The following is a 13,081-nucleotide window of genomic DNA, read 5'->3' on the forward strand; positions in this document are numbered from 1 at the left end:
AGGGCGGAGTCCTTGCGAAAGCAGGTGGGCTTCAACAATCATTTCGCACTCAACTCTGCACCCACTGCATGAGACTCACACACTTTTCCCTCTTTCCATTTATATTTTCGTTATATTTCAGGAACCAAGCAGCTCATCTCCTTGCATAGCTGGAAATTGAAAAATTCATAAGTGAGTAGGGTTGATTCTGGACAAGAATGTTCTTTTATAGATGAATTATTTTAAGATCCAGGGTCATGAAATTACTTAGTTAAGGTCACATTTGTCAATAACAGGATGATCCTCAGAATGAGGATCACGGGACTTACCATGGAATAGGTTGACCATCCTTTATAGATCAAACACTATGGTGTTCCATCCAACTGGGGGAAGAAATATAAATCACCAATGGGATTTTGTTTCTGTTGTTTTGGGTTTTGTTGTTTGTTTTTGTGTCTTTGTTTTCTTTGTTTTCTTGTTCATCATAGGACATAAAGTCAGGGCCTGAGTACTGTTTCTGAGGTTTAGGCTAGTGCTCTACCACTTTAAGCCACAGCTGCACTTCCAGTTTTCTGGTTAACTGGGTTTCAGGAACTTTATTTCCCTGGTCTAGTTCTAAACTATGATTCTCACATCTCAGCCTCCTGAGTGGCTAGGATTACAGGTACCTGGCTCTGTGTGTGTGTTGGGGGGTAGGAGGTGCACGTGTGTGCATGCCAATGCATGTGTGATCATGTGCGCCTACTCCTGGCTTTTTCTGGTTAGAGATAAGAATTTCACAGGCTTTTCTGCCCAGGCTGCATTCAAACTGTGATTCTCACATCTTAGTCTCCTGTGTATCTAGGAATAAAGGCATGAGCCACGGGCACCTAGCTACCAATGAGATTTTAAATGTAAGAAAGTAAATGGATTCAAAGAAAAAGCATGTGGTCCATGGACACGAACATCCCATTAACATTAAATCCAACCTGCACAGCTATTGATGGACAGATTGTTTGCCTATTGAAAGACAATATCTTTCACTCTTAAGCAGAACTTTGACATTGCCCTCTGCCAAACAAATAGTTCCAAAGAAGATGGGAACTTCGCATGTCCCTAAAAGCAGAGAAGGCTACATTAGGACCACCCTGGCATACGTGATCTGAGGTGTATGCAATGTTGCCTAACACTGCAGAACAGGAAGCTCTTCTGGAGGACGAGGGGCATGGGTCAGAGGTAGAGCATTTGCCTGGCATGCACAAGGTTCCTGAGGCCTATCTCCAACGCTGCAAGAATGTGTGTGGGGTGTGTGTGTGTGTGTGTGTGTGTGTGTGTGTGTGTGTGTGTGTGTGTGTGTGTGCATGTGTACAAGGCATGGATATATGCAGGTATCTGTGTGTATATACATAATATAACATATAAATACATAATCACATATATATTTAGTGTGGTATAATTAAGTAAATATACATACATAATAAACATAATTATGTATGTATACATGCATATACATATACAATTATACCTAGTTATATTTTTTTCCATCCAGCTCAGTTTTTCTCAATAAGCGATTGCCTCACCCTCAAAATCAGCATCACTTGGAAAAGTATTTAAAATGTGAATATCCAGGCACCACCCCAGCCGGGCCTTCCCAGCTTTCTGATGGACCCAGGAGTGTGTGCTTTAAGACCCTGATGACTAGGCCAAACGGACCCAGGCTTCCCTCTGAGGACCACTGCTCTCCAAAGCACTAATTGAACAGGCAAGACACCTGAGAAACACAGAAGCAAAGTGAAATCAAGTGATTGGCTGGGGATGACAGCTTAGGGCCCCAAGCAGCCCTGGAACCTGGGCTCCTGGCTCCAGGTTGCCAGTATTTGCATCCTGAACTGGATTTCCTTCCTTTCTCTGCAAAAGGCAATCTGAGAAGCCCAGCTTGGGCCCAACAGTCATTGCTTTTTTTGTCTGTGCCTCCCTATCCTCCATCAGGGAAAAGTATGCTGCACCCAAGCGCCGGCTCTTGCATTTCTTTTTTGGACAGTTGCAGGAGTTTGTTGTCTGGAAGCTGCATAAATAATGAGCGGGCACAGCCAGCCCTGCTTAGTCACTTTAGAAGGAAGTGTAGAACTACCCAAAATTCAGCCTCTTCCAGATGCAATTTGAATAACTCTAAAAAAGAAAAAAAGAATAGAGATCCACCGTCTCTTTTCACAAGCTTTTATCTGATCCTAATGTCAATACAAGCTTTCTGTTTGTTTGTTTGTCGAGGCATGAATTCACACAGAGTCCCACTGCAAGTGGAAAGACGGTTGAAACACTAGCCTGACAATTCAGATGAGCGGTGAATATTTGGTAGCTCTGGACCATAGCAGTGCACCCTTGCTTTCTTTGCCAGTAAGATGGTATTACGAATTCAGTCCCTGCTAAAAAGAGATCTCGTCATCCTAGAACATTACCTGGCATCTCCTTTCTGTGGTTGCTCATATGGCCAAGGGCGATACAGTTACTCCAGTATTGGGGCGGTGTTTCTGGGGGGTTTGATTGAGAACGTGTCTGTGGGTCAAAGGAGGAAGAAGGGAGAGAGATCCTGGGGGAGGGTATTGCTCACTCTGACTTAGCAGAAGCAACACTGCAATTTGTCTATCTGAAGAAAGAAAAAGAAAATGCATCATGAAAAAAGAAGCCCGTGCAAATTCCATGGCCCGCCCCCCCCCACTCCTGCTCCCCCCCACACACCCCTGTTTATTCTCCTGGGCGCTAGGCTACAGGCAGGCTGGCCTCTTATGTAAGTCTGAAATCAGATCTGGCATGCGGTTTGCTTGAGCCTGTCACCGACGCAGTGCGCTGTGCTGCCCTGGACAAGGCTGTACCGCATAGCATATGACTGTAAATCTTCTTTTTCATGCCCCACAGTGGAGACCTTTGTCCTCGCTGTGATTTAGCTGCTTTTATTAGCCTGAGAAGCTGCCAGGAATCAGGAGACATTTCAAGCAGGAGCTTGCTCATTTCGATGGAGAAGAATCCAGAAACTGACAGCTCTTTCAACATCACCAATGGTGCGAGAGAAAGGAAACCTTCCTACCTATAAGTATATAGAAGGTTCTAGATATTAAATGCATTCTTCTCCCCCAGCTGGCCCACACATAGTGTTGCAAAAGATTGGGAGCCACAACTGTTCACACGGGATAGTTCAAATTCTACCTTTGGCAAATCGTGGAACCTGGGGCGTCTGTTAAACTGAGTTTTCACAAGTAGGTATTTCCAAAAGGAAAAGTATAGGTTTTGGATGGCAGTTTTGAGTATCTTGTTCAGTTTCTGGAGTGTCCACTGCTTTCAAATTTGCCGTTAACTCCAATTAGAGCGTCAGCTCAAGGCTTGGCAGCGGCTGCAAATAAGAACTAATAATGTTTCCTTCCACTACTTATGTATTCTGCAAATGCGGTCTTGACACGGTCGTTTGCATATGATGTCAGCGTGGGAAAATGCAAAGGTATTAGCATCTGTAAGAGTGCAGAAATTTCTCAGAGTCCTCACCCCTCACGCTTAGTTTATCCCTCTATTCAGGCAGGGTTCCCGTTTTTTAGTGTAGTTTGTGATTTTTCCCCCCTTTACTAGTTGAGTCATAACATATTTCTCCTTTACGTGCATGCCTTTGCGGTGTCTGCATCCATGGCCACCAAGATCAAGTTCTTCCTTACACACTGGTGTCTGTGTTCCTTTTTTTGTTGCCTTTGAAGTTTTTGAAACAGATCTAAAATAACGAATGTCAGAAATTAAACTTGTTCTGACCATCTCGGCAATAGCTCGTGGTTGAAATGCTCTGCACTACTTGGGGGTAAGACAGAGGATTGTATGAATTCACTTGTATCCTAGACTTATTATTGATATATGTCATTGTCGAAACAGAAGAGCCTCTGCTGTAGGTCTCAGGACCCTCTGGGGGAGCGAGTGTCATATGACACTAAATGAGTAAAATAAGCCTTTCCAAAGGAAACTTCCCTTTTAAAATGTGGGTATAAATGATCTTATCTCACCAGCAAGGAGTTTGATCCTGATTCACCATGAGCTGGAGTTATGTAGTCAAAGAAAAGTGGAGCCCTGTTCATTTATCTGAGGATTTGGGGACCATCCACAGTGACCAGGCAGATTGTTCAGGAAACAAAGCCCACCCTTCCCTGCATTATCTGATGACAGAGATGGTCTTATATTTCTCAGATAATTGCACCACACACTGTTTTGCTTTGCTGGGTCAGAGCACTTGGCTGATCGGCCATGAGATAAATGGCCAGAAAAAAAGAAAATCACCAGGAACGTCATTCCTTTCAACGTGTTTACCTATATGCTGTAGGAGGTACTTTGTGTGTTTGGAAGTAGGTCTACCAGATAGAAGGGGGAGACCATTTTTACACCATCTTGCTATTGTTAACATACATGAAACCCAGAAATTTTGTGACTTGCTTTGCAAGTGATTTGTTAGTGTTTATTCCTAGAGTCTGGATATTCTGACTCATCTCTTGAGAAGTCTCTTTTCTTCCGACAATGGATAGACCATTCTTTCATAGATACCATTCTTTTTCTTCTATTCACTACATCTCTTCTTTGCCCATCCCGTGTGTGTGTGTGTGTGTGTGTGTGTGTGTGTGTGTGTGTGTGTGTGTGCTCAGGATCTGGGCTCTGTCTCCGAGCTTTTGTGTTCACACTAGCAACCCTACCACTGGAGCCAGAGTTTCACTTCCTGCTTTTTTTGATAGTTCAAGTTAGAGATAAGAAACTCATGGGCTTTCCTGACTGTGCTGGCCTTGAATCAGGATCCTCAGATCTCAACCTCCCAAGTAACTAGGATTACAGTTATGAGCCACTGGCCTCCAGCTTATTTGCCCTTTTTCAAAAATCTATTCCTCTGTGGATCATAAGACTCAAAAGAAGTTGATCCTATTGCCATTCCTATTATCAGAATGAATCTTTGGCTGCAGGAATCAAAGTCATCCCTTCTCCTTGTCCAGGACTGGAGCAGAAAACAAGGAGGGGATTTCTTTGATTTCATGGTTGACTCAGAGAAAGGGACAAAATGGATTTTCATCCTATCTTTGAGGAAAGACAAGGGCCACGTGCCTAGCCCCAAACTTAAAGAAGGAAAGAAGTAGCCCCCATTGCTGCTGGCATATGTACATCTTGAAACAATAGAGCAGGCCAACTTGAGGAACAAGCCTTAGGAGAGAGGAATGCCAACAGTTCAACACAAACCCTAATGGCATCATGCCTTGAACTCTTTCTTTTTAAGTGAGTCAATACACTTAATGGCTTCAGCTAATTTGGCTTGGAATTTTTAATGAATTGTGCCGCCTTCGACACTCACACACTCACACACGTAATATGCTGATGCACGTGATTTGAACGAAGGGAATGATGTTGCTTTAAAAGAAGAGCCCACGGTCATCGCTCAGCTGACTTTCCACCTCTGTCTTATGACTTGTAATGAATGGTAATGGCTGAGAAGTCTGGGTGAGATCCCTCACGATTCATATCACCAAGATAAAATTGCTCAAGGCCTCGGCAGACAGAGCAGACAGAGAATGGAAAAGCTGAATTCCGTCCCGTTCTGGATTTTTGGTTTTGTTTTGATTTGATTCTGATTTTCCTGTGTTTTCCTTTCTGATGAAGATGATGAGGTTGAGGATGCTTTTTTGAGACAAGGTCTTTCTATGTAGTGCGAGCTGGCCTTTGAACTTACGACTCTCCTGCCGTTGCCTCTCCCCAACCCCCCCCCACCCCCCCCCCCCGGCCCTGTATTGGGATTACAAGTGTCTACCATCCTATCTGCCTGTTCTGATACCTTAACCAAGAGAAAACATTAGCTTTGATTTCTTTCCATTTGTCCACGTGAGGCACATTCATTACTTCCTGTTGTATTTTTTTTCTATAAATTTTAAGTTTATAGAGCTGAAGTTATAATACCCAACTACTAGATAAAATTTACAAAGTATTGATAAAATTCACAAAGTATTTAACTAAGAAAGAAGAGTAAACTACTGTCAGCAGATACATGATTACTCTCATGCTTCTGATGAAGAAATATATATATATACATATACATATACATATATATATATATATATATATATGTTTCAAGATTTACATACATGCTTTTGTTTTCTTTCTGTCAGTCGTGGGGCCTGAACTCTGGGCCTGGGCGCTGTCCCTCAGCTCTTCAGCTCAAGGCTAGCGCTCTACCACTTGAGCAACAGCGCCACTTCCGGCTTTTTTCTTTTTGCTTATGTGGTGCTGAGGAATGGAACCCAGGGCCTCATGCATGCGAGGCAAGCACTCTACCACTGAGCCACCTTCCCAGTCCCCATGCATGCTATTTTTAAATGTGTTCTTCTCATACTCCTACACTTTGATACATGTTCTATTGCATCTGAGCTAGAACATCTCTTCCTTTTGCCGCCCCTCCTCAGCTTATGCGGGTGTGTATTGAAGGGTGGAAGGGGAGTCTGAGCAGGAAGAGATGAGTTCTAGTGCCTGAACTGCCTGAACTGCTGCCAGTCCTCTGTGCGGACCTCTGGGCTTTGTGCTGGCACCTTCTTGAGGCTGCCTAGCACTTCTGCTGCTTTTCTTTACCCTTTGTCTTAGCTCTCAGCCTCCTCTAAGACTAACATCAAACAGACACATACTTTGACTTTCTAACTCAAAGGAGAAAAAAAAATTCACTTTTCTTACATCCTGCCTTCCTTCAGTCACAGGGCGCATATCCCAAAGCAGAGGATATGTATCCAGCCTTCAAGATTTCCAATCAATTGGAGGAGGTATCTATACAATAAGAATAAGGACAGGAGGCTGAGAAGAAAAGTTAGAGGAAACAATGAGCCCCCGTAAGCCTCACTTCTCTTCAGAAGCTTTTTAACTTACATAATATAGTTTTGCCTAAGCCTCAGGACGGAGGCTATCCTGGGACTTCAGCTCCACCACAGATCTGAGCTCTTGTATGTTATCATGGAAATCCCTCTCGGTGAGAGTTCATGCATGTGAGAGACCCCACATGCAAGGGGTCATTGTTAGCAACAATTATGAAAAGAGAAATCTCAAGACAGTGCGACTTACTTAAGACTTTAGTCTCTGGTATTGAGTGCGACATTTGGTAGCTGTATTTCTCACAATGGGAATTTAAGAACTGCTATAGCTGAGTCAAACGAACCTATGAAATTACTACTATTTTGAAAAGTCCAAGGTGTAAGATCTGGGGAAATCATATTTTTTTCTGTGCATCTATGTTGTGTTTTCTTGGCACTCTACCAGTGAGTTCAACTCCCAGCTCTATTTGGGTCTTTGGGTTTTTTCTTTTGTTTTGTTTTGTTTAGCCAATCCTGGGACTTGAATTCAGGGCCTGAGCTTTTTTGCTCAAGACTAGCATTCTACCATCTGAGTCACAGCTCCGTTTCCTGTTTGTATCTTTATCATTTATGCTAAAATACTTTCCAGGCTTTAATACCCTGGAAGAAATAGAAGAAATGTTTATACATTGCCTCCCAAGTTCCAAGGTGCAGAAATTACTAGAAGGCGGAAGACGCAGAGGAGTAGCTCCTGCCAGAATGTGAGAACAAAACTTGTACTAAACAAAAATACTAGGAACCAAACCCTCACCCCGACCCATGAAACCTACTCCCAGTGACATCGGCTTCCTCAATACTTTACCTGTCTCTAAGTCTCTGTGAGCTATTTTTCTGCGTAATATACCACAGTTTCAAGCCGCATGCTGGTGTCTCATGCCTGTAATCCTAGCTACTCAGGAGGCTGAGATCTGAGGATTGAGGTTCAAGCCAGCCCGGGAAGGGAAGTCCATGAGACTCTTATCTCCAGTAAACCACTAGAAAACTGGAGGTGGTGCTGTAGTTCAAGCAGTAGAGCACTCACCTTGAGCTGAAGAGCTGAGGGACAGCGCCCAGGCCCAGAGTTCAAGGCCCACAACCGACAAAAAAAAAAAATTATATACATATATATATATTCCACAGTTTCATCTTTGACTGATATTTCACACTGGATTGTTATAGTCAAAGATAAGACACTTGGGTTTTAAAGTTCACTTTGGCTAGAGGGGATTAATAATAGTAATATCTGATTTTCTGTGACATCTTCCTAGCAAAAAATGAATACACCTTGATAACAATATTGAAATATTCATCATATTCTTCCCACTGTAGATGTAATATTATCCCTCTGTGCTGATAAAAAAAAAAAATGAAGTCCTACCTCTTTGGGCCTTGTTCAAGCTCTTACAGACGGTGGCTAAATTGGAACAAAAAATTTAAAAAGATCTAAAATTCCACCACCAATGAAAGGTCTAAAAATGCAAAGGTGTGCCATATAATCACCTTGCAAGCCATTTACAAAATCCCATTTGAATGATTTAAAATCGAGTAGGCAAATGAAAAGAATCCTGAAGTTCCCATCGTTGACAAACATCAGGAAGGTATTTAAGAGCTATGAGGAGAATTGGAGTATGTGTTTCCTTTATCATCCACTTTTTCTATCACTGCTCTTCAGGGATATGTGGGAACCTTGCATTTAAGGATGGAAACAACCCTTTGGTTGTTTTCTTTTTTTCTTTTCAGTTGTGGGGCTTGAACTCTGGGCCTGGGTGCTGTCCCTCAGCTCTTCAGCTCAAGCTCTACCACTTGAGCCACAGCACCACTTCCAGTTTTCTGGTGGTTTATTGGACATAAGAGTCTCACAGACTTTCCTGCCCGGGCTAGCTTTGAACGGCGATCCTCAGATCTCAGGCTCCTGAGTAGTTAGGATTACAGGTGTGAGACACAGCACCCAGCTTTTGGTTGTTTTCTTTATAGCCTAGCCTGTCTATAATGTTCAAATCTCAGGTTCCATCTTCTAAGATATTCTTAATGTGTTGTGTGCTTGTGAGTGTGAGTTAATGCACGCCCTTAGAAGCAGAGGAAGGGCTGAAGGCACCTGTGGTACCATCTCTTAAATGCTTTTGCAATGGAGGAAGGCCACCTTCTGGCCCCTCAACTCTAACCAGGCTGTGGAACTGGAAACGGGGTGGGAGCAGGGACAGGGGAGGTTGCTTATTCATCCATTTAAGAAAATACAGAGCTTCTCACCTGTTTTGATCTCTAAGAAGAACATAAGAGGTCCTTCCAAAGGAGATCTAAAATCTGGAGGTGAAATGTAAGGCTAATTCAAAAGATCTTTGCAATTTATTTAGTAACAAATCAGTCTGATAAGAATTTATCTAGTAAGGCAAATGTGTTATTTTTTTATGGAGCTCCCCACAACCATGGTGTGGGACTCCCAACCCCCTCCCTTACCCCCCATCTAGTATCCTTAACCCTTCACCCCTCACCTTGCCTGACCCTGAAGGTCAGGCCCAGGATGGAGGCCCAGGGGGGAAGAGGCCCAGGCAGAGTGGAGGCCCAGTGTAGAGGTCTGAGGTAGAAGCCCAGTAATAAGAAAAATTTAAATAAACATTAAAAATGGGCACGGCCTTCGATGTGGATAAATGATTCCCACCACTCATCTATAATTTCAGAATGACTTGCCTAAACAAAACTCAACGTTCACACACACATACGGGATTCTTTCCAACAATCATGCGGGCTTCCGTTTCTTCACACGATGCTCTCAGAGCCATGGGATGTTGGTGATGCTGTGGCATGAAAGAAAATTTAATATCAGGATTGAAGGCCAGCATGGGGCATTGGTCAGTATAAGTAGACAGAGAGCTGTTCTTCCTCCAAGTGCCCTTGTGACATTGTCTACAACAATGTGTGTAAAAGAATAAGACATACTCTTCTACATAGTCCTATGGAAAGAACAGCACAATAAACCCTGGAGTCACATTGCTTCAGAAAAGATCGCCAACTCTCTGAGATGCCTGAATTGAGTCTTTTCCTGAGCTAGGAGGAGTGGAAGTGCTTAAATTCATCAATTGGCACTTCCTACGGTGTGGGTTTCTCTGGTTCCTGTTCTAAATGTCAATCAAAAGGAGATCGGAAATGTGAAAGAAAGTAGTCAATAAAGTATTACCTTTCTTTAAAAGATACTCAAAGCAAATTCTTCACTTTTGAATAAACAATATGAGCCCAGACAATCAGGCTTTGATGTCTAAGAACCAACGAAAAGCATATGAGTTGAAAAATGTTTTTTATGTTTTTATGTTTGTAGTAATATAGCATTTCAGGACTCACTGTGTTGTGCTTTGCCACAATATTGGAAACGTTCAAGCTATAATTGTCAAAGCTTTATTGCATGTACCCTTTAACAATTTACATAGCCAGAGTACCTTGATTAAAAGCCAGCAAACTGACATTGGTATAATACTAATTTGCAGGTGCTATTCAGATTTCACTGATTTTTTCCCTTTAATATTTCTATCTTTCAAACTCCAGTCTAGAACCCTACAGGGCACATAGTTGATGATGTACACCATTTTAGTCTATGAGGGTCTTTGCCTTTTGTGGCCCTAGATTAGTTCTTCTGATGAGTACTGGTTAGCTGTGGTGTAAAACATCACATGACTCCATTTGGGTTTGGCTGATGTTTTGTTTCATGAATGGATTGATCAGAGGCATCTTTTCCTGAATTTTGTGGAAGTAGTTTGTCAGCCTGAAGTAGTCTGGTAGTTGAAATTTCATGAAAATAGTTTGGTAGCATGACTTCAGGGAGGTGCATGTTGATCATAGAATAAAGTTGCCTGGAATATTTGTCATCTCCCAAATCAGAAGTAACTTTGATAATGCTATCTCTGAGCCATAAAAAGCTCTGCACCCAAATTCGCTGCATAGATGAGTCTACTCTTCTATTGTACATAGATCTGGGGTTATAGATTTGATTCTCTATCTGATCCATAAGGATATGTTAAGTTATTGCTCTTGGCATCTCAATACTAGGTTCAACTGAACAGAAACTCAGATTAACCAATTTTTAATATACTGTGAATCCTGAAAACTTCTAAGGGTATGTATGTATGTGTATGTGTGTGTGTGTATGTGTGTGTGTGTCTTTGTGTCCATGCATGTGTGTTAATGGTACAAAATGTGTGATACTTGGCATTCATATGTTGCATTTCACTCTAAGAAGATCAAGAAATTTAAAATTCTGCATGTGGAGGGAGAAATGTCTCTATCTGCAGGGTCTGGGCTCTGAACACGTTGAGAAGCATCTCAATCCCTCTGACGATGATAAGCTTGCTCTTTGTTCTGACAAGCTACATGGCCAGCTTTGATTTCCTCCACCCTTTACCATGATCCAGAGCTGGCTAGGCTGAAGCAATAGAAGGGCGAAATGATGGAATCGCTGCATCTTAACAGTTAGCTGTGAACACAGAGCTGGAACCCATTTTAGAGAGGGTCCTAGCAGACATTTGGATGTCTCTAACATTTACTCATGCTTAGCTGGAAGTTGTGCGTTACTGACAGCAATGCCTTTTAAAGGACTTGCCACAAAGGAATTACATGCACAGCGCTGGCAAGGATGAAGGACTAACAATGGATAGGACTAATAACAGAACAAGTGTTAAGACCTAAATGGGTTTTGGGGTGAGTTTTCTGTGAGCTGGACCCTTAGAAGGCCTGGGAAAGGAAGACTGGTTTAAAAAAAAAAAAACCAGCCAACCCCACAACAAAGCTCCATGGAAGTAAATACGGATGCCTCCCAACGGCTGAACATAACAAGAGAACCGAAGTCAAGAAGTACCAGTGATAGAGCTCAGAAATCCCAGCCTCCCAAAGCCCAAAGTACAGCAAAACCAAAAAGACTGAATCTGGTAGGCCAAGAGCGCATTGCCACTGCAGAAACCCTCTTCTTATTTCTCATTCTTCTTCTAATCAACAACATACAATTGAGCTGCAATAGATAACGTTTTATAAAATAAAACATTTGTAAACACGGTAAGCAATGAATTAAAAACAACACCTGGATTTCAGTTTCTTGTATAACTTCTTTTGGCCCTCTTACCTTCAGCCAAACACTGAGCTTCTCTGAGTCTTTGCAAAGATGGCATGTCAACATCACCTTCCAAGTGCAGTTACAAACATCATTCTCATGCTGTGGAGTAGGGATGGAACTCTTGGTCAGTAAGAATTCATCAACTCAGAGTAGAAGCAAATGAAGCATACTGTCTTTGTTTCTCACATTCAAAAGAATGATACCAGTGCCTCCACATTATAATTATTTTCTAAGAAAACCATTTTCCTGTATAGTATACTTTTCCTGGCATCTAACGCATTCCAACTTCAAAATTGGATAAAGCTGAAATAATTGTAACTTGAAAGACCACGCTTATTTCACAATTGGTTTTTCTTATTTTTCCAAAAAGAACTGTATATTTTGTGGTTGATCTCTTGGCATTTGTGCTGGGCTTTTTAAAAAATTCCCTTTCTATTCTGAAGCTATTGTTTTGTGTGGGTGCTCACAGTTAATAACTTGTCTGATATTCAATTGGTGGAAGTAGATAGAACAAAAGTAAATCTAATCTTTTTATTTTTATTTATTTTGTACTGGAGCTTGAACTCAGTAAGTATTCAGGCTGTACTGGGTCTTGAACTCAAGGCCTGGGTGGCATTCCATAACTTTTTTCATTCAAGAATGGTGCTCTGCCACTTGAGCTACAGCTCAATCTTAGAGAAGTACCTGCTGGGGCTGGCTTTTATCCATGATGGTGAACTCTCATCAGCTACCTGAGCAGCTAAGATCACAGGTGTGAGCCACGGACACTCAGCTTAAAACATGATTTTTACACAAGTCTGAGATAAAAAAAAAAAACGCAGCATCTACTAGAGATCTAAAGAATTTCAAAATAGGAATGTCTGTGTGTGTGTGTGTGTGTGTGTGTGTGTGTGTGTGTGTGTGTGTGTGTATGAGAGAGAGAGAGAGAGAGAATCCTTAGGCCCAAGCACTGTTCCTGAGCACTTTTGCTCAAGGTTAGTGTTCTAGCACTTGAGCTACAGCTCTATTTCCAGTTTTCTGGTGGGTAATTGGAGATAAATGTCTAGTGGACTTTCCTGTCCTGACCAGCTTTGAACCTGGATACTCAGATCTCAGCCTCCTGAACAGCTAGGCTGTGAGTCACTCACAGGTTTGAACCACTGGCCCCTGGCTATGAATTTTT

Source organism: Dipodomys spectabilis, unplaced genomic scaffold (genome assembly GCF_019054845.1).
Source record: "Dipodomys spectabilis isolate Male_0828 unplaced genomic scaffold, ASM1905484v1 ptg000241l, whole genome shotgun sequence".
Classification (NCBI taxonomy): domain Eukaryota; kingdom Metazoa; phylum Chordata; class Mammalia; order Rodentia; family Heteromyidae; genus Dipodomys; species Dipodomys spectabilis.